This window comes from Heptranchias perlo, chromosome 32, assembly GCF_035084215.1.
Source record: "Heptranchias perlo isolate sHepPer1 chromosome 32, sHepPer1.hap1, whole genome shotgun sequence".
Lineage (NCBI taxonomy): Eukaryota > Metazoa > Chordata > Chondrichthyes > Hexanchiformes > Hexanchidae > Heptranchias > Heptranchias perlo.
Genome location: NC_090356.1, coordinates 5,498,664 through 5,521,894, shown reverse-complemented (window position 1 = coordinate 5,521,894; position 23,231 = coordinate 5,498,664). Strand labels below are relative to the sequence as shown.

The window sequence follows — 23,231 nt, the reverse complement described above, 5'->3', positions numbered from 1 at the left end:
TGAGAAGGCAAGTAGCTTGGGTTGATTTCTGGAAAAAGAATGGGCTTGTTGGATCTAATGTTTTTCTGTTCCTAAAATTTCCACAACTATTGAAATTTACAGCCCAAAAGGTCATTTGGCATGTTGTGTCTGCACCAGCTCTTTGCTTGAGCAGTATAAAAGTAATTCACTGCCCCGCTGTCTCCCCATAGACCTGTATCTTCCTCTGCTTCAAATGTTTATCTACTGTTCCTTTAAAAGAGGCAATCGTCTCTGCGTCAATTACTCTCTGTGGCAAAACATCCCATTCTCCAACAACACTCTATGTAAAGAAATTCTTATGTTCCTATTTATTATGTAGCAAAATAACAGCTCAGATGCAGTGATTTTATTTTTAGGAACATATGGACAGAGGGTGGTTGTAGAGGGTTGTTTTTCAAACTGGATGCCTGTGTCCAGCGGTGTGCCTCAGGGATCGGTGCTGGGTCCGCTGTTATTTGTTATTTATATTAATGATTTGGATGAGAATTTAGGAGGCATGGTTAGTAAGTTTGCAGATGACACCAAGATTGGTGGCATTGTGGACAGTGAAGAAGGTTATCTAGGATTGCAACGGGATCTTGATAAATTGGGCCAGTGGGCCGATGAATGGCAGATGAAGTTTAATTTAGATAAATGTGAGGTGATGCATTTTGGTAGATCGAATCGGGCCAGGACCTACTCCATTAATGGTAGGGCTTTGGGGAGAGTTATAGAACAAAGAGATCTAGGAGTACAGGTTCATAGCTCCTTGAAAGTGGAGCACAGGTGGATAGGGTGGTGAAGAAGGCATTCAGCATGCTTGGTTTCATTGGTCAGAACATTGAATACAGGAGTTGGGATGTCTTGTTGAAGTTGTACAAGACATTAGTAAGGCCACACTTGGAATACTGTGTACAGTTCTGGTCACCCTATTATAGGAAGGATATTATTAAACTAGAAAGAGTGCAGAAAAGATTTACTAGGATGCTACCGGGACTTGATGGTTTGACTTACAGGGAGAGGTTGGATAGACTGAGACTTTTTTCCCTGGAGAGTAGGAGGTTAAGGGGTGATCTTATAGAAGTCTATAAAATAATGAGGGGCATAGATAAGGTAGATAGTCAAAATCTTTTCCCAAAGGTAGGGGAGTCTATAACGAGGGGGCATAGATTTAAGGTGAGAGGGGAGAGATACAAAAGGGTCCAGAGGGGCAATTTTTTCACTCAAAGGGTGGTGAGTGTCTGGAACGAGCTGCCAGAGGCAGTAGTAGAGGCGGGTACAATTTTGTCTTTTAAAAAGCATTTGGACAGTTACATGGGTAAGATGGGTATAGAGGGATATGGGCCAAGTGCAGGCAATTGGGACTAGCTTAGTGGTATAAACTGGGCGACATGGACATGTTGGGCCGAAGGGCCTGTTTCTATGTTGTAACTTCTATGATTCTATGAACATTTTGATAAAAGAACAACTGACAGCTCTGATGTATGAGCTGGATTAAAAATATTTTGTCAGAATCCAATGAACAGTTAGCTGGATAGCAGGTGAGCAGAGCCTGATACTTGAAAGTGTTCTTCTAACGGCAGTATCTGCTACAGCATGAAGATTTATTGAAAATTAAAACCAACAAATACAGATTGCAATGGAATTCTGCTCTCCCCTCATTATAGCCGGTGATTTGGTGGGTTAAATTAAAATTATTCTTGTTTATCTTGGAGGGTAGTGTTCTTATTTAATTTGGACTGACCAAAACCACAGATCTAATTCATCCCGCGTTTGATCTGTAAGAAGCTGGGATTTGGAGAGGTTTTTTTCTGGGATAACTGAAGGGAAAAGTTTGACCCCTCTTTGGATTGCAGGGCAAACCAAGCTACAGATGATATTTGAAAGTGTCTTCTTGAGTGATGGATTAGAACTGTACCATTTATGTTTAAATATTTGCATATTGGAGTGTAGTGAACCTGCACAACAAGAGGCATTGGGTACTGCTTTGTATAATAATTAATGCTTGTTTTGAATTATGACTTTGACACTGAGTATCCAGGGCAGGTTCTACCCACTGTTGTGACTTCCATCCTAGCAGTATCTTGGGGTATGTACAGAATAGCCTAATGTAATAAGGTAACACTGTATGGTCCTTGGTAGCTATTTTGCTTATTATAATGAAGTTCATGCTACAGTGAATGTCGCATAACACAACCTGGAATTGAACATAAGAGCCAAGATCTATTTGATATCAACAGGTCCCCCAAAACAGATCATCTGGTAAGCAGCATGGGGTGTTTTCCTAATATTCTAAATGGACAAATTCAATTTTAACAGAGGAAGCCAGAACTGATGAAATCACTTGACTGTTGCCTTATACCTTTCAATCAGATTTCTGTACCCTATTCCAGCATTGACCGTTTCCAATTAAAGTGACACTTTGGCCATTTTTTGTTGCTCTTTAGCCATTGGGTCTTCCACAACCTGTAGCCACATCAGTGTAAGGCTTATTTTTCACTGGGTCTTTGTGTCTACCACTGGCCCTATTGCATTGGCAGAAATGTGTTTCAGTGGTGATGTCATCAGGCACAAATTTTCCCATTATTCTTATTGTTCATCGTGCCACAGACCTCAGTAATCTGCACACGCACATATGCAAACGTATCATGGCTCCAGCCCTGTGCATTTGTGGAGTGTTGGGCTCCCACAGTGCAGCTTGTTTACAGGAAGTATAAACTAAATCTAAAGCTAAATACAGGAGTAGCTTAGTTAAGTCTCTCTCCCGAGACCAATGCCCCAATATAAAAGCAGCTTTAAACTACAATAGGTATTGCTATATTACTCTCAACAGTTTAGATATTTGCATTTGTATTGTGTAAATTTGCACCAGTTTCACAAGTTCCACAACTTTGCAAAAGTTCCATATATTTTGGGATGTGTTGAATATGGCAAGTACACAGCATTTGCGTCATTCCATTGCCAACAGGGAGAAACACCACAACTTGATAACTTTAAGCTTATTAAATCCAAGAAATTAGTGATTTGAAAAGGGCTGGAAACTCCCCATTATAGATTATCGTGGTCATCCACATCTTATTACTTTGTGCTGCATTTGACACTCGAACGTGCTGCACTGCAACCTCTTCTGATTAATGTGTATTCCCTGCTTAATGAAGTCAAAACTTTCATATGGTTAGTGCAGGAAATTCAATGACTAATGTTTCACAGATTAGTACTGTGTAGATTTGCTGGGCTCTGACTTACACTCCAACATTCGCTAAACATACTACAACTTGCATTAATGTAGAGGTTTTAATGTAGAAATATCTCCCAATGGTTCAGAACAGAAAAAAAGCAAGTACTAATTATTTGTTAGAGGGTTAGTACACTCAAGCTTTTGAATCACTTTATTGTTCTAATGAAAAAAAGAAAGTAGTCTGATTAGCTTTTTTTGCTGTAGAGTATGTTTAAAATCTACATTCTATTTTTAAATATAATATGCAACTGAGCATAACTCAAGTTCTCAAAAATGAGTAGTTTTGTATACATGCAGGGAACTTGAAATCGAGAAATAGGCATTTGGTGGTAATGTACCTTCAAATATTGTAGTTTTACTTTGAATATAGTGTACAACCAATTAATAGTGTAATTATAACTTGAACAGTCATGTACTCTTGCTTCACTGTACTGGGGCATGGAAGATGATCAGTCTAATGGAAGGACTTGATCGATGATTGTGTCCTTCAGATGAACTTTGTCACCGTCAGAATTTCCCCAATACGAGAACCATGTATTACTATTTGATCAGATTTTGCTGCTGTTTGAGCCAACACTTTGGTTTCTGGTCCTTTGTAGCTTTCCAAAATTGTTGCCTGGGATTGCCTGCTGTTGTGCACCTCTGAGTTACTGAATCAAGAGTGGTATTGGTCAACATTTTGGAATCCGTTGCCTGTCTGCCCTCATTTATGTGTGATGCCAGACAAAAAAGCGCACAAATTGGCAGAGAGAGGAAGGGAGTAGATTTTAAAATACCATAGATTTGCTGGTTATAATGTGGTTTGATAATTAGAATGAAGTTTTTAAAAGAGTTGAGATAACAACAAAATTTAAAGAGTATACTTTTTAAAATGTCTGTGTCCAACAGAGTATAGTATCCACAATTGGTTTGAATAATGTGATGTTACTATACAGAAGGAGGTCAATTGCTCTCTTATGTCTGTACTGGCTCTTTGCTAACCCCACTGCCCTGCTGGATACAGTATTTGCTGCTTAAAAATACTTTGAGGTTGATTGATCAATGTAGGATGAAAATAAAGCTAATTCTCATTTGAATCAGCTTCACTTTCATCTTCAATTATACCTTTACCACCTCAATAACTACTTGCATTTATAAAGCGCCTTTAACATAGTAAAACGTCCTGAGGCGCTTCACAGGAGCGTTATCAAATAAAATTTGACACCGAGCCACATAGGAGATATTAGGACAGGTTACCAAAGCTTGGTCAAAGAGGTAGGTTTTAAGAAGCATCTTGAAGAGGGGAGAAAGGTGGTGAGGTTTAAGGAGGGAATTCCAGAGCTTAGGGTCTAGGCAGCTGAAGGCACAGCTGCCAATGGTGGAGTGATTAAAATCGGGAATGTGCAAGAGACCAGAATTGTAGGAGCGCAGAGATCTCGGAGGGTTGTCGGCTGGAGGAGGTTACAGAGATATGGAGGGATTTGAAAGCAAGGATGAGAATTTTAAAATCGAGGCGTTGCCGGACCGGGAGCCCATGTAGGTCAGCAAGCACAGGGGTGATGGGCGAACAGGACTTGGTGCAGGTTAGGATGCGGGCAGCAGAGTTTTTGATGAGCTCAAGTTAATGGAGGGTAGAAAATGAGAGGCCAGCCAGGAGAGCATTGGAACAGTCAAGTCTAGAGGTATCAAAGGCATTGATGAAGGTTTCAGCAGCACATGAGCTGAGGCAGGGGCAGAGATGGGCGATGTTATGGATGTTGAAGTAGGCAGTCTTGGTGATGGAGCGGATATGGGGTCGGAAGCTCATCTTAGGGTCAAATAGGACGCCAAGGTTGTGAATGGTTTGGTGCAGCCTCAGACATTGGCCATGGAGAGGGATGTAGTCGGTGGCTAGGGAACGGAGTTTATGGCAGGATCCGAAGACAATGGCTTCGGTCTTCCCAATATTTAGTTGGAGTAAATTTCTGCTCATCCAGTGTCCGACAAGCAGTGTGACAAATCAGAGGCAGTGGAGGGGCCTCCACCATTGACTCCAGAAGAACATAGATTGTTGCTAAACTCTTTGACAGCCTATCTGACATTATGTCCCGGTTGACATCCTCTGTAACTGACCATGGAGCATTATCCTTGACCCCTTATCAGCCTTGGACACTGTCAACCACATCCCCCTTGTTTTTCTTGACCTCTGCAGCCTTTGACACGATCAATCATAGCACCTTCCTCCACAGCTTCTCATCCGCTGTCGAGCACAGTGGGATTGCCCTTGTTTGGTTCTAGGTTTACTTATCCAGTCGTAAGCAGAGAATCTCCAGCAGTGGATACTATTCCTGCCCCTGCACCATAATCTCCGGAATTCCCCAAGGATCTCTTGTTAGGCTCCCCACCTCCCATTCCTCATCTACGTGCTGTCCCTTGGGATCATCCGCAGACATGGGGCCATATTCTACCTCTACCTCTTCACCAGCTCCCTCGACCCCTTCACTGCCTCTGTGTTGTCAGACTGCATGTGTGACATCCGGTCTTGGATGAGCCGCAATTTCCTCCAGCTAAATATTGGGAAGATCGAAGCGATCATCTTTGGCCCCTACCACAAGCTCCATAGCTTTGCCATCGATTCCAATCCCCTCCCAGCCACTGTCCACAGCTGAACCAGACTGTTTGCAGCCTTGGTGTCTGATAAAGACCCAAGTTGAGCTTACAACCCCATATCCTTTGCATCACAAAAAAGGCCACTTCCACCTCCATAACATCACCTACCACCACCCCTTCAGTCCATCCACTGCTGAAGCCCTCACACATGCATTTGTCATGTCTAGACTCAATTGTTCCAATGCTCTCCTGGCTGGCCTCCCATGCTGTACTCTTTGTAAACTTCAGCTCATCCAAAACTCTGCTGCCCAGATCATATCCTGCACAAATTCCTGCTTATCCTTCACTTTTACTCTCACTAACCGATATAGGCTCTTGGTCCCCCATTTCCTCAATTTTAAATTCTCATCTTTGTGTTTAAATCCTGTCGTGGTCTTGCCGTTCCCTATCTCTCTAACGTCTTCCAGCCCTATAACCTTCTCCCCCCCCTCCCCCCACCCCCTCTCCCACCACCACCCCAAACTCTCCATTACTGTAATTCTGGCCGTTAGTGCATCCCCCAATCCCTTTGCTCCACCATTGGTGGACGTGCCTTCAGCCGTCTAGGCCCCAGGCTCTGGAATTCCCTCCCTAAACCCTTCCATCTCCTCATTTTAGACTCCTCCTTTAAGACCCACCACTTGAACCAAGCTTTTGGTCACTCCTATTATTTCCTTTTTTGGCTTCACATCCATTTTTTTCTTATGCCTCCTTGAAGTATCATGGGTTGCTTTCTATGTTAAAAGGTGGTATATAAATGCAGGTTGTTGGATGAATTCAGTAGAGCATTGGTAAAGCTAAAGCCATCCTCCAATTCCTGCCAACCCCCATGTACCTCTTGTTTTACCTTCATCAATTTCTCCAGTTGCCTGTCAGGCAAAATCTGAAGATGCAGAATAACTTTGTGTGCCGTTCACTTGAGCTGAGCTTCCGGCCCCATATTCCTTACTTTGGCAAGATTGCTTTTCTTTCAATTTGAATATTGCTTGCTTACACTCCTACCTCTCCCCTCACTGCTGCTGGCACACTCATCCATGCTTTAGAGGATTGACTTCTCCGATGCTCTCATCACCGATCTGCTTGCCTTCAGCTTTGACAAGCTCCAACTTATTCAGAAGTCTACAGCTTGTGTCCTTTCTGGCACAAAATTCCACACTCCCCAAAACCACATCCATGCCAGTTTCTACTGGCTCCATGTGCCCTAGTGAATTGATTTCAACATCCCTGTGTTAGTTTTCACATCCCTTCACTGCCTTACTCTACCCCATCTGAATGATTCTTCACCGGACACACATTCCTGCATATATCCGAAATTCCCATGTCACTGGACTGCTGCTCATTCCTTATACCTACCACTTTACCATTAGTGCCTGCTCTTTAATCATTGAGTTCCTGCCCTGTGGAAGTCGTTGCCAAAATCATTGCCTCGTTACCTCCTTCCCCACCTTCAAAACCTTCTCAAAGCCTTTCTTTTACTGTGCTTTTGATCTCTCCCATTTTTTCTCTTTCACTGCTCAGTGTCCATTTTTTCTGCCTTGAAAACATTGAAATGTTTTGTTTACATAAGCATTATAGAAATGTTTGTGCTGTCAAATGATAACCTATTATAATCCTGTTAATAATGAGATTACAGCCTGCATTTTCTGTTTTAGTATTAACTAAAATGTATTCCTACGGAACACAAAGTAGTTTGTATGTGAAGAGCTCTGAGATATTTTAGAGACAAGACAAAAAAAATGGAAGTCTTTTCACTCAATACAGCAGCGCAAAGCAGTAGAAGACTGGTTTCTGCTGGCAATTAATTGTAAGCTTAGTGAATTCTTGCTCTCAGCTGGGTCACCATAGAGAGATCAGGAAAAATTCATAGGATGTCAACTCCCATCTGGCTTGCATATATCACAATAATTGGTTCAAGAGGAATGTCCCTGGGAGCAATGCTATTGAAGGCTTGCAGTAATCAGAGAAAATCAGTTTTTTTTTGATGTGGTGGGAAAAAAAAGTGTCCTATTGAGATGCATGTATAGCTTTATAGTTCACCCGTCAATGTCTGTTCTTCCTCCTCTTTTTGTTCCTGCTTCCCTTCCTTGATGCCTTGCCCTGCACTTTTGGATTGCCAAGACTCCTTCCAGTTGGTGGGTTTAATTATTCCCATGATATGCAATCCTACCGTGTTACAGTTCCATGTCATCCATTACCTTGGCCAAGTGGCCATTGTTAACGTGTGAGCCTGCATTGTGAGTATTGCCCGTGGACGGCAATGATGCTTTCCTCACCCACCTTCACAGTCACAAGGCAACTTGGCCAACTTTCCCCTGCCATAAACTGTAGAGACTGAGGCGAATTATAGCACCCTTCATGGCTGCTCTGGCAGAGATCAGCTAATTCAGCACAGAGCTGGAATCAAACCTAGGTTCTACCTGGTCTAATGGCTCAGCTGTTCACTGGATAAATTCACTGAGCCATAGGGAGCCTCCTTTAGTCTTTCTTAATGGTCAGTATTGGCAGACTATTCAACAGTGGAGGGAGGACATCACAGTCTAGCCCTAGCAAGTCAGCTGGCATCCACTTTCCAGAAGACGTCATTGGACAGGGATCCAAAGTGGGAACCCTGGCTAACTTTTCTTTTCCCAAGCCGAGTCGCTGAGGCCAATTTTAGTACCAACCGCTGCCCCTTGCAGAGATCAGCCAACTTCACAAATGGGAGCAGGCAGGGTCAATCCTGGGCCTCCTGAAACATCAGCAATTTGAAGCAACCCTCTTCTAGGATGTTGCTGTCAATTTTGTCTGAATAAGTATCTAAGCAGTAAGATTCAGTATTACTTTCTAATATTCCTTTACAGCCATAAGAGGTGTACTTTCTTAATGGGTTATTACACTGAATTCACAAGTTTTTAGGTTTCCTTCCCCCCCCCCCCCCCCCCCCCATTACACTGAGCAGGTCAACTGCTGTGGAAACTAGAGCAATTACAGTACATTCTCATACCAGTCATTCTCAGTAGGCTACATTTTGTCAAGGACAGGCTGTTATGGGAGGTTGGATTCATGCAAGGCCATACTTACTAAATTAGCTACTGTAGCTTTGCTACCTGACCCATAAAAAGTTGGAAGCTATTCAATACAATCTGGATTTGGACCTCACTGCAAATTTAAGCAGAGTGTATCAAGGTTGATATTTCCCAGATGAATATAATGTACACTTTGTTTTAAAGAACACGAGTTATCTGCCAGATTGCTATAATCTATGGCTGATCAACCTCTGAGTTGTTGGACAGATACCCTTGAGATGTAGACTTATAACCTCTTGCTGTTGTTGTATATTGTAACAACTATACTTTAAACACGTGCTGAAAATGTTCCTTGGAGAAATATAAATATTGTCACCTCCAATGCTTGTGCAGGATTTTTTTTAGTTGAGTAGCTATTTGGCAGGTGGAATTCCCCTCCCCCTCAACATTTCCTCCACCTGGTCAGTATTCCAGTCACAGGTATCCTTGTCCTAACAGCATTTTACAAGAGGAAACAAAAAAAGTGGAGCATACATATTATTCATAGAAAGTTACAGCACAGAAACTATTTTGTAATAACTTGCAATCCAGGAACAAGTTATTTTTTAACACTGCTCTGTGCAAAACCTGTTTCCAGCTATAGTTCAAATACTTTAAGGTTATTACAGGGCATGCACATAGTTTTGATTATTTGCCTGTTTACTTAAACCATGTGCTACTGGTAGTTTCAGGGAAACCCCTGTGTCCCTAGGTGATTGATTTTTATTTTCTAAATCGCACACAGGAGCTGTTGAAGTGTTTGGGTCCTTTTGAGGTAGTCTGTTATGATGACCTTAAGATCCGTTCCAGCTTTTCTACGAGTGCAGCTCTTTTTCCTGAAAACTTCGACAAAGCCAGGCAGCCATCTTCTAACGTTACCTTTGGTTATATTTAAAATTGGACTGTAAAAGATAAACTTCACACTTTAGGAAAAGAAAGACCTCAAATACTACATTGTACTTAAAATACAAAGCAATTCAATTTATAACCACTGGAATACAGCAATTGAAAAGATGTAAAAGAATCTATAATGTCCCTCAGCATTGACTAGCCTAAGCAATTGTAACAAGCATTTAACTTCGCAGTATAGAGCTACAAAAAGAGAGTATGAAAAGAAACTTGCAAGGGATATCAAAACCAATACGAAGAACTTTTATAGTTATATTAGGAAAAAGAGGGTGGTCAGGAGCAGTGTTGGCCCCTCAAAAACTGAAAGTGCGGATATTGTCATTGACAATGGGGAAATGGCGGACATGTTGAACGATTACTTTGCGTCAGTATTTACAGTAGAAAATCCCAAGAAAACTAATATTGAATCGGGGACAGGGACTTGATAAAATTAACATAAGTAAAACAACAGTAATGAAAAAAATAATAGCACTAAAGAGTGACAAATCCCCAGGACCAGATGGTTTCCATCCCAGGGTTTTAAAGGAAGTAGGTGAGCACATTGCAGATGCCCTAACTATAATCTTTCAAAGTTCTCTAGATTCAGGAACTGTCCTTCTAGATTGGAAAATTGCACATGTCACTCCACTTTTTAAGAAAGGAGAGAGAGGGAAACCGGGGAATTATAGACCAGTTAGCCTAACATCTGTTGTGGGGAAAATGCTGGAGTCTATAATTAAAGATAGGGTGACTGAACACCTCAAATTTTCAGTTAATTAGAGAGAGCCAGCAAGGATTTGTGCAAAGTCGGTCGTGCCTGACAAACCTGATTGAATTTTTTGAAGAAGTGACTAAAATAGTGGACAGGGGAATGTCAATGGATGTTATTTATATGGACTTCCAGAAGGCATTTGATAAGGTCCTACATAAGAGACTGTTAGCTAAGATAGAAGCCCATGGAATCGAGGGAGAAGTACGGACTTGGTTAGGAAATTGGCTGAGTGAAAGGCGACAGAGAGTAGGGATAATGGGTAAGTACTCACATTGGCAGGATGTGACTAGTGGAGTCCCGCAGGGATCTGTCTTGGGGCCTCAATTATTCACACTATTTTTTAACGACTTAGATGAAGGCATAGAAAGTCTCATATCTAAGTTTGCTGATGACACAAAGATTGGTGGCGTTGTAAGCAATGTAGATGAAAACATAAAATTACAAAGCGATATTGATAGGGCAAAACTGGCAAATGGAATTCATTGTAGACTAATGTGAGGTCATCCACTTTGGATCAAAAAAAGATAGAACAGGGTACTTTCTAAATGGTAAAAAGTTAAAAACAGTGGATGTCCAAAGGGACTTAGGGGTTCAGGTACATAGATCATTGAAGTGTCATGAACAGGTGCAGAAAATAATCAAGAAGGCTAATGGAATGCTGGCCTTTATATCTAGAGGACTGGAGTACAAGGGGGCAGAAGTTATGCTGCAGCTATATAAAACCCTGGTTAGACCGCACCTGGAGTACTGTGAGCAGTTCTGGGCACCGCACCTTCGGAAGGACATATTGGCCTTGGAGGGAGTGCAGCGTAGGTTTACTAGAATGATACCCGGACTTCAAGGGTTAAGTTACGAGGAGAGATTACACAAATTGGGGTTGTATTCTCTGGAGTTTAGAAGGTTAAGGGGTGATCTGATCGAAGTTTATAAGATATTAAGGGGAACAGATAGGGTGGATAGAGAGAAACTATTTCCGCTGGTTGGGGATTCTAGGAGTCGGGGGCACAGTCTAAAAATTAGAGCCAGACCTTTCAGGAGTGAGATTAGAAAACATTTCTACACACAAAGGGTGGTAGAAGTTTGAAACTCTCTTCCGCAAACAGCAATAGATAGCTTTTTGGCAACCAAAGATATTAAGGGATATGAGCCAAAGGCAGGTATATGGAGCTAGATTACAGATCAGCCATGATCTTATCAAATGGCGGAGCAGGCACGAGGGGCTGAATGGCCTACTCCTGTTCCTATGTTCCTATATTCACTTATCATGTACATCACCATTTTAAAAAAAAGTACACCATGTTATATTAAACACTCATTTGAAACAATTCACAGATTAATGCTTTTAATAATATTTCTATCAGAATAGTACTGATTTTATTACAAGAAATGTCTTGTACCACACAATGGGGGAGGAGAAGAAGAGCTTTCAAAGGCACATCCACACAAGCATCCTCCTGGGTTTCACCCACAGTGCACTAGGGCAGCTCCTCAAAGGACAGAATATATTTAAAACTGAGACTGAATTACTTTGTGTATCCTGGTCGAATTATTCCCCCCCCCTCCCAATCCCTAATTCTGCTTCTGACGACTATACTTGATCATGAACATATGACCAATATAGTCCTATATGTGCAACACTATCTGTGTGTGTGTGTGTGTGCATGCGTGCATTCATATTCCTCTTCTCCCAAAGGCATAGACTATTGCTAGTATGTAGTGCTGATAGCCTTCCAGTACATCGCAAAAGTGCAAGCCCAGGTATTAAATTTTGGCAGGCTATTCAACTGCAGAGTACAACAGTTGAATTTGAGCCTGTCTTCCCTTAGTCTCCACAGATGTGCACTTTCAAGCAAAAATTACTGGACATTCATCAGGAACAAGAATCCTGGGTGCCCTTGTTCCTCTTCTCTGCTTGCACTTGTCCACTAAAAATTAATTGATTAGATACATACAATAAGATTTTTGAGGGGATCAACTGAAATTAGTGTCTTCACCTCATCCAGGGATTCTCTCTCAAATGGATGGAGGTGATTATAATGAAAATATCATCTAAGTTCAGATAACTATTAACTGCAAGAGGTGGTTTAGGAGGACGCCATCTGACTCTCAATCAGAATATTTTCATGGAATCACACTCTCAGCCACCATTCTCTCTAATATATACAAACTCTAGCTTCTTGGTGATTGAGGCAGATTATTTTTCAATAAACTTGCTGTATTATGTCCACCTGATCTCTCTGTGAATGTTATGTTTCAGTGGTGCACAGTGCATTGATGCCCAGCATAATAGTGAATTACAGTACTTGAATTCAATATTAGCTCATCTCTTGTGACATTGCTTGCAAATAGTCTTGGGTCTAGAGCCCAGTTCTAATGTTCAGCTGCAAGTTTGTTTCATTCCTTCTAAAACCTTTGTTCGGGTAGTTCCAGTGGACAAGTGGTCTACATATAGTTCCTGAGAGCATTGGGGCTACTTATTGTTGAAAGTTTCTCTAGATTGGCAGCTGCTTGGCTCCTCCCATTGTTATCTCAAGTTGCGACAAAACGGGAAATAACTCTTTTATTGGGTACTTTAATGACCAATTGATCCTATGTTGCTGATGGGAAGCCTGAGGAAATAATGTTTTACAAAGAGGTGGATATGGTATCGTGGCTGTGATTGGAAGTGAGAGGTATAATTAATTATTTTGTAACTGTCCCAATGTCCCTGAATCCCAATTTCATTTATTCAGTGCCTATTTATTTAATTGATTGCTTTTATGGCTGACCTGCTTCCCCAAAGCTTGATAGCATTTGTTCAGGGAACATTTAATTAATTTGTCGCTGGCTCACTCCTCCCCGCACCCCACAAAGCGAGTTTACATCTATTCAGTCCTGATTTATTAAATTGATCAATTTGTAGCTGGATGGTCCCCTCTATCTTGTATATATTCAGGATGCTTGTATCTAATTAACATGTGGATGCTTCCTGTCTCTGAAGGCCCCATTGGATGTATCTAGACACAAGTTAAGTAATTTATTAATTCAAGGCTAGCCTACTCCCCTAAAACCCAGTTGTATTTGTTCAGGCTGCATATATTTACGTAATTCCCAGCTGGTCCAATCCTGCCCTAAGCCTGATCGTATCCTCTATATACTGAGTCATTTATTTCATTCCCGGCTGGCCCATTCTCTTCCCACCTCCCCGCCCGAGCCTAAGTGCATGTATGCATTGCATTTATTTACCTACCGGCTGGCGTGCTCCCGTGAAAGCCCAACTGAATATGTTTAGGCCGCATCTATTTATTTAATTCCCATTCATTTAATTCTTGCCTGAAGTCTGATTCTCTTTTTTTTTAAGCTGCATTTATTTATATAATTAACTCCTGGCTGGCCGCTGCCCACAAATCCCAATTCCATCTGTTGAGGCCACATTTGTCCGAACAAAAAAAGTTTTGTTAATTTTTAAAACATTTAAAACTGTATAAAGTACCTTTACTTTTAGTGGCAGGAGAGATTGTTGTGGGCATTGCTGAGACAGTTTTAGAAGCTCAACAGCACGAACAATGGCAAGAGGACAAAAGGGTAAGTATAATAAGTATGAATACTTCAGTACTTGTGGTTATAAGGAGGTATGACTGAGCCATGGCAAAATTGTGTCTCTAAAGCAAGTCTTAGAATGAAAAGTGCACATAACTATAAGACTTTTAATTTTTTCTTGAGGCATTGCTCATGGTGGGGTGGAGATTTTATAAAAATTGGAGTATTACGCCACATAATATTACCAGGAACACTGACCTGTCAGCGTAGCAGTGGGGGACAGTGGCCTGGCAATACTGGGATGGGGTTCTCGCTGTATTTTGAAGGAGAGCCCCAGCGTTTGGGTGTACTGGAAAAGGAGGTTCCGGGAACCCTAGAGCAGGTCCTGGGATCCATGATCCCTGGGAGAGAGATCCTGGGATCTGGGTGTGGGGGGAAAAACTTGGCGAGAGATCTTGAAACATTGGCGAGGGTGGTCCCAGGTTCTGGGAGCAATCGGGATGGTTCAGGGATCAAGGAGTCCTGGGAATGCAGTCTAGGTATTTGTGATACCGAGAGGGCTCCTGGGATCTGCAAGTGGTGGCACGTTTGGGGTCCAGCAGTATGAAGGAAGGGGTCTCGGACCATTAGGGATCCAGAGTCAGCAGCAATAATGATTGCTTGGTTCTTATTGAATAACCCTCAGCCTCCTCCCCCAAACTGTCTGCAGCTCATTTACACTCTCTGGTAACTCCCCACCCATTGTTAACTGGTTCCTGTCATTACTTTCCTGTTAATCGTTTAGGTAGTTTCCAAATTTTTAGATGATTAAAAATTTCCTTAAACCTCAAAAAAAAAAGCTCAGGTGAGATTTTTTAGCTGAAGTTTCAATGATAATGAAGAGTCGAGTGACTAAACAACGTAAACGATATTTGTTTTCTTTACTGACCATCAACAAAGAAGTTACACATCTGTCAGCAGTTCTTCATAGAACACAGCATTTATTAATAATGTCAGATTTGCCTGAAATAAAACTTGAAGAATTTAATCTGTAGTTTTTTTTCAGTCTTTTGGAAAAAGTAAACTAACTCATCCTTACAGGATTCGGGGACCCTTCAATTCATGCTGATGTACGGATTGCGTGCTGAGAAATTGTGCAAAACTGCACCTGCTCCTGCTCAGAATGTACAGATGTGATTGAAAGCTTAGTTCAACTATTGGAAGGGAAACATTTTCAGCCAAATGCTAGGCATTTGAGACACTTAATCATTTTAATGTGGAATATATCTTTATTTAAACCCTTAGTTTTAAAAATTTAAAATCCTCTATTAAATCTCCTCTTGGCCTTCTCTGCTGCAGTGCAAATAGTTCCAGTATCTCAAATTTCTCTTAACTATAATTTTGCATCCCTGCCATTAAACTGGTGAATGCATGCTGAATGCTCATAATGTCCTTTCTATAATTGGGTGCCTAAAACTACACACAGTACTTTAACTACAAGCTAACCAATGTTTTGTACAATTTTATAAATACTCTTGTACTCTATGCTCCTATTTATAAAACTGAAAAGATGTTGGTCTTTTTATGGCTTTTTCTATCTGCAATCGCACGTTCAGAATTATGTATTTGAACCCTTAGACCTCTCTGTTCATAACATCCTTCGGTGCTTTTTCATTGAAGTATACTCTCATTCCTTGTTATTTCTCCCAAAATGTATTACACCATGTGAAATTGCATCTGCCACCTACCTGCCCATTCTGCTAACCAGCTGATATCATCCTTAAGTCTGTTGCAATCCTCCTTGCTATTTGCCCAACCCCATACTTTCAAGTTGAAAAGTTGACATGTAGAGATAGGGTTTGCCATTATAAATGTTAAATGTCAACATGAAATGTATGACTCCAAATCGTAGCATAGGAAGTCAGTTTTGTGGACAGAAGTGCCCCAATTTTCAAATGAAATTGCAGGGGGGGGGCTGCGAAAATCAGGAAAATCCCGAGCAGGTGAGGAAGCCGGCCCTGACCCGCCAACTTCCGGGTTTCCCACAGACGCGCCTGTGCGCTTCCCAAATGCAGAAGTCCCGCCGGCAATTAAAGAATCAAATGTACCTCATTGAGATACTTAAGGCACTTTTTAACTATCTACTATGTCAGAAATAATGATTTTAAACTTACCTGGGCGGCTTTCTCCCAGCTTCCGATTCAAGGACTGGATCAGGCAAAAATAAAGTAAATAAATTAAATAAAAAACCATTGCACAAAGTTTTTTTTTAAAAAAAACAAAATAAACCTACCTTTCCACCGATGTCACCTGCACCCCCGGCTCCGATGTCCCCCCTCAGCTCCCGATCTTCAGCGCCTTCCACTCTCTGTTCCAGCGCTGCATGACCTGTCTGTCTGTCTGTCTTTTCTTTGTCTTGTCTCTTCCCCCCCCTCCCCCCCCCACCGCCTTTCAGCTCCTATCGTCAGCCAGCCTGTCGATTAGGCTGGCTGCCGGGCACGAAATCTGGAAACAACTTTAATCACCATCAATTACACTGCGATCACGTCAGAAAAGGTACGTTTTTTTAAATTCGGGTTTGCCACCCGCACCTTCACCCCCCCCTTCCCGCCACCATTTCAAAATTGAGCCCAAGGTGTGTGCCGTATGCAGGTATTTTTAATGTATCAATCGATTGTTCAGGTGTGACTTAGTGTTTTATGCAAAGTGTGATGTCTGAAGTGATGAGGATGCTCTCAAACCTTTTGTATGGATAGACGGATTGTTTACTTTGTGGGATGGTTTTATGGATTTTCTGGACTTATTTTAAGGCAACGTTCTGATTGTAGGGTTCAAATTACTATTATAAACCTTGTTAACTTGACTGATGTGGTTTATGACATCACCTGAACTCTCTGGATTCTTGCTTTGTTTGCCTACAAAAGTGACTACAATTCAAAACTAATTAATTGCTTGCAAAATGCTTTGGGACACCAAAAAATGAGAAAAGCGCTATATAAATACACATCAATTTATTCTTTAATCACTCCACGGTATCCATTATGCTCCATTTATTTCATGCACTCTAATGCAAGCAGGAGCATATGCCTATTTTTCATACAGTGGGCTCAAAATATTATCTGTTGCTTAATCATTTTTATAGTACCATAAATTAAGGGAGCAGCTTCCTCTAGGCAGGATTTGGCAATGATGTGATTTTATGTCTAACAATCTGCCAAATTACTGGTTTAAACTTTTCCTACCATTTTTCAACAAAAATTTGCTAACGGTAGAGGGTTGCTTATACTTCTCTGCAAGAACTATAGGAATGATGGCTATTCTTTCCTATTTTCCAAGCAGCAGTTGTTATTAGAACAGATGCAATAGCCTCACCATGATGCCTGGTTAATCTACCACACACACATACAACATGGATGTCAATGAAGGTGGGCTGGCTCACTTGCATATGTGGGCCATACTGTTTTTTTTTAAAAAGAATTGACTTTCAAAAAAGTAATGCATGTGTTGGAGCCTCAGTATAGTGTGACATGGCATCAGTGCTGGGATCAAAGTTAATTTCCTTTTATGCTCCTGAGTTCTCAATCTCAGCTGTGATGCTTTTGCATAGCATCTTCACAGGGAAGTGTGAAGTCATACACTTTGGACCTAAGAAAGATAGATCAGAATATTTTCTAAATGGTGAGAAGCTAGGGACCGTGGAGGAGCAGAGAGATTTTGGGGTCCATGTACAGAAATCACCTAAAAACTGGTAGACAGGTACAAAAAATAATTTAAAAGGCCAATGGAATGTTAGCCTTCATCTCAAGATGACTGGAAAACAAAGAGGTAGAAGTTATGCTACAGTTATATAAAGTCTGGTTATACCGCATCTGGAGTACTGCATTTAGTTCTGGGCATCGCATCTCGGGAAGGATATACTAGCCTTGGAGGAGGTGCAGCGCAGACTCACCAGAATGATACTGGGGCTAAAAAGGTTAAATTATGAGGACAGGTTGCATAGACTAGGCTTGTATTCTCTTGAGTATAGAAGACTAAGGGGTGATCAGGTGTTAAAGATGATTAAAGGATTTCATAGGGTAGATAGAGTGAATATTTCGTCTGATGGGGGAGTCCAGACCAAGGGGACATAACCTTAAAATTAGCGCTGGGCTGTTCAGGGGGTGATCTCGGGAAGCGCTTCTTCACTCCAAGGGAAGTGGAAATCTGGAACTCTGTCCCTCAAAAAGCTGTTGAGGCAAGGTCAATTGAAAATTTCAAAACTGAGATTGATAGATTTTTGTTCAGCAAGGTTATTAAAGGATATGGAACCAAGGCGGTTAAATGGAGTTAAGATACAGATCAGCCATGATCTCCTTGAATGGCAGGGCGGAACATGCTGCATGGCCTACACCTGTTCCTAGTTCCATTCTGACTTGAGTCGTTCTCGCTCATGCTTCCTAGCAACTGTCTGATAACAGTTTTACTGGAGGCCTTGAAGGCAGACATTTACCCTCAAACCGAGGTGGTAGAAAAATGCCTTTTGTGACTTGCAATTTGGGGAAAATTAAACTATTTGCTCGTTTAAATAATCAGTGGCTTTTTCAATTTTAGATTATTCCTTTTCCCATACTACTTAAATTTCATATAAGTTGGCCATAGTGTTGTGTATATAGTGCATATTTGGGCTGTTGAATTTGGTTTAATTAGCAACCATCTCCTAAGTCTTTCTAGAATTAGGCAATTTTGTTTCTGCAGTCCAGACAGACATAATGTAACCATTCAGATACTGGTGGCTGTGATAATGGTTATGAGCTCTTAAAGGCCCTCTGTTATACTGTTGACTTTTAGAAGAGTTGGAACAGCCTGAGACAAATCAGCCACTTGTTTTGCAGTGTAGATTTTTTTTTTTGGCTCCTCTGAACTGAACTGCCTGTTAGTTGAGGGTGCTTGTCTGCTAGCTGTGGTAATTGAGTTGCTAGTACAAGTGAACATGATTATATAATTGTGAAGTACTGACAGTCAAATGTGGCTCAGTGGTCAGGATCATATAACTGATAGAAAAATGGTTGTTTGAGAATAATAGACCTATAGCGTAAGTCAATATTTCTATAGTTTCAATAATGATTCTGTATTAGTTTTTCATATAAAATATTATTTAAACTAGAAACGGGGTCCACAAGCTCACATGATTATTGATTTTTGACTTGCAAGATGTGGTATGGAACCCAGTAGACCAGGAACGTTCCAGTTTTGAATTCTAGGCTGAAATGAGTTAGCTTACTTCAGTCAGTGGTCAGGGCAATGTAATTGGCTACAATTTCCTTGGGGAAAGAAATATTATTCAGGATTCTCATTCTTGATCACTCCCCAGTGATTCCTTTTTTTTATTTGTTCATGGGATGTGGGCGTCGCTGGCAAGGCCAGCATTTATTGCCCATCCCTAATTGCCCTTGAGAAGGTGGTGGTGAGCCGCCTTCTTGAACCGCTGCAGTCCATGTGGTGAAGGTTCTCCCACAGTGCTGTTAGGAAGGGAGTTCCAGGATTTTGACCCAGCGATGATGAAGGAATGGCAATATATTTCCAAGTCGGGATGGTGTGTGACTTGGAGGGGAATGTGGTGTTGTTCCCATGTGCCTGCTGCTCTTGTCCTTCTAGGTGGTAGAGGTCGCGGGTTTGGGAGTTGCTGCAGTGCATCCTGTGGATGATACACACTGCAGCCACTGTGCGCTGGTGGTGAAGGGAGTGAATGTTTAAGGTGGTGGATGGAGTGCCAATCAAGTGGGCTGCTTTATCCTGGATGATGTTGAGCTTCTTGAGTGTTGTTGGAGCTGCACTCATCCAGGCAAGTGGAGAGTATTCCATCACACTCCTGACTTGTGCCTTGTAGATGGTGGAAAGGCTTTGGGGAGTCAGGAGGTGAGTCACTCGCCGCAGAATACCCAGCCTCTGTCCTGCTCTTGTAGCCACAGTATTTATATGGCTGGCCCAGTTAAGTTTCTGGTCAAGTTTCTATTGGAAAGTGCACTTGTGTGAATGTGCAATGAAGAGGGGAATAGACTTGGCTGTAATTTCTTCCCCCAATCTCCCCCGGTCCTCACAGTTCAATAACCTGCCGGCACTGCCTGGGCTTGCGTGAAGAAAGGATGGGCAAGCTATTGAAAGGAAGCTAGAGGTCATGAAACCATACCTGCAACATGTGTCATTGCCTTTAGGAGAGTATGGGTAAGGGAGAAAATTGGAGTGAAAAACACACATACTGGGACAATCATTGATTTTAGTCGGTAATAGACTTGTTAGCAAAATTAAAGCCCATGGGATTAAAGCGACAGTGACAGCATGGATACAAATTTGGCTAAGGGGCAGAGAGTAGTGGTGAACGGTTGTTTTTCAGAATGGAGGGAAGCATACAGCAGCATTCCTCAGAGATTATTATTAGGACCACTGTTCTTTTTGATATATATACTTGGGTATAGAGGTTATAATTTCGAAGTTTGCAGATAACACGAAACTCTGAAATGTAGTAAACAATGTGGGGGATAATAACAGACTTCAGGAGTTTACAATTGTCAACCCCAGTCCATCACCGGCATCTCCACATCAAGACTTCAGGAGGACATAGACAAATTGGTGAAATGGGCAGACACATGCATGGTAGATGAAATTTAACACAGCGAAGTGTGAAGTGATACATTTTGGTAGGGAGAATGAGGAGAGACAATATAAATTAAATGGTACAATTTTAAAGGTGTTGCAGGAACAGAGACACCTGGGGGTGTATGTACACAAATCTTTGAAGGTGGCAGGACAAGTTGAGAAGGTTATTAAAAAAGCATGAGAGATCCTGGGCTTGCTTAATAGAGGCATAGAGTACAAAAGCAAGGAAGTTATGGTAAACCTTTATAAAACACTGGTTAGGCCACAGCTGGAGTATTGTCTTCAATTCTGGGCACCACACTTTAGGAAGGATGTCAAGGCCTTAGAGAGGGTGCAGAAGAGATTCACTAGACTGGTACCAGGGAAGAGGGGCTTCAGTTATGTGGAGAGACTGGAGAAGCTGGGACTGTTCTCATTAGAACAGAGAAGGTTGAGGGGAGATTTGATAGAGGTGTTCAAAATCTTGACCGGTTTTGACAAAATAAATAAGGAGAAACCATTTCCAGTGGCAGTAGAGTTGGTAATCAGAGGACGCAGATTTAAGATGATCGGCAAAAGAGCCAGAGGCGACATGAGGAAACATTTTTTTAAGCAGCGAGTTGTAATAATCTGGAATGCACTGCCTGAAAGAGTAGTGGAAGCAGATTCAATAGTAACTTTCAAAAGGGAATTGGATAAATACTTGAAGGGAAAAAATTTACATGGCCATGGGGAAAGGGCAGGGAAATGGGACTAATTGGATAGCTCTTTCAAAGAGCTGTGGAGCCGGCACCGGCACGATGGGCCGAAAGGCCTCCTCCTGTGCTGTACCTATTATGATAGGTAACCCCTGTTGCTGTGGTGATGACTTATGCTCTTAACATAATTGTTGTGCCTTATTGCCTGGATAATGCATGGCTTTTACTTCTGTTTCATGTGCAATTTTGTCCTCATGCCCAAGATCATATGGTAAAATCTTGCAGATTAAACTGTGTGTATATACTATAAGCAGTTTTCAGTAATCTTGTGGTTCGTGAGCATTAAATGCAAGTTTGTTAGTAATGTCAAAGGTCAGAGGAACAACAACATGGAAAAATACACAATCTGATTGATTAACTATAATGGATAAATACTATAAGGAATTGCTATACTATATCCATAAAAGAATGTAGTGGTGAATATGGTATGGGATCATTTTGCAATGCATAATTTGAATGACTTTAAAACTAATGTGGTGGTTAGTTAATTTTTCTTTGCCTTAAGGGATAATTTAGGTTGGATTCAAATTTTTGAAACTTCAATGCTTGACCACTACATTAGCTTCCCAGGATTTATTCACATTTGAGTAAATACGCCTGCAATACAGTTAATTTTTGGTGTTTTCATTATAAATGTATGTATAATGTGAAAATTTATTGGTGGTCCAATCAACTCATTGGTTACTTTATTGTATGTTCTTTTATTTAGGGTTGAGGTTATAGTTTCTTATAGTTTCCTAGAAGTAAAGGGAATTAGGGATTATGGGGAGCGGGCAGGAAATTGGACATGAATTTAGATTTGAGGTTAGGATCAGATCAGCCATGATCTTATTGAATGGCGGAGCAGGCTCGAAGGGCCAATTGGCCTACTCCTGCTCCTATTTCTTATGTTCTTATGTTCTTATTTACCAACCCGACACAACTATTTTGTAAAACACTTAGTAAGAAAACGCCTCTTTTATTCAGCATTTCTGCTAACAGGTACATTATGTCTCTGTTTAATAATAGAAGGGTCAAGAAAACAATTTTACACTTCTATTTACGTATGCAGTAATGGAAACTCAGCTTGTTGGATGTCTGTATGATTTTCACATCAAGTCAGTTTTTGTGACCGCACATGTAAACATCAGTTCTGTGGTGTTTAAGAAATTGTCACACGAATGATCTTGGAGTGGACATAATAACACAACCATGTATCTATCTTTATAATTAAAATTCCTGCAATTTGGCTGCATCCACAGTGCCTCCTCTCAAAAGGTGTTCCATTTTAAAGCACCATACCTAGAGATGTCTAGAGGGCAAAAAAAATGCATAATTTATTCAAATAACCACTACCTTTTGAGCATGCTGTTTGGTTTGCATTTAGCGAATAAGATATTTGAACCAATCAAAAGCCAATTCCATTCAGTAAACAGGTAGGGAAAGCTATCAATCACCACAAAATCAACCAATCAAGTCAACCATTTTTGTTTTCAAAGCTACCATTCACAAATTGGCAAGTAGCACAAAACCAACTAGTCAAATCACTGTTTTCTTCTAAGTCCTTTGAGCTATTATGTTGCTTCCTCATAGTTAAAAATTAAATTTATGCCATAATAAATACATTAAAAATGTCATAAACTTACCCATCAAGATAGAAATGAGTCAGAGGTGTTTCCCTCCCACATCCCGGCTCCTCCCTGTTGCGCCTGGGGTTGCATACTGCTCTATTATCAGCTTAATTCTTCAACTCAGATGGAAGATAAATTCTAGCTCCTACCGACATACCTTGTGAGATAAGAGAATGAGGTGCATCATGGGAGTTTAGCTTTCAC

General features: G+C 41.2%; 1 protein-coding gene across 1 annotated transcript in view; it reads left to right on the top strand.

Moving 5' to 3' along the window:
• Window positions 1–23,231, top strand: part of prkcz (protein kinase C, zeta) — a 377,802-nt gene that overhangs the window by 160,106 nt on the left and 194,465 nt on the right. The gene's annotated exons all lie outside the window — the stretch shown is intronic.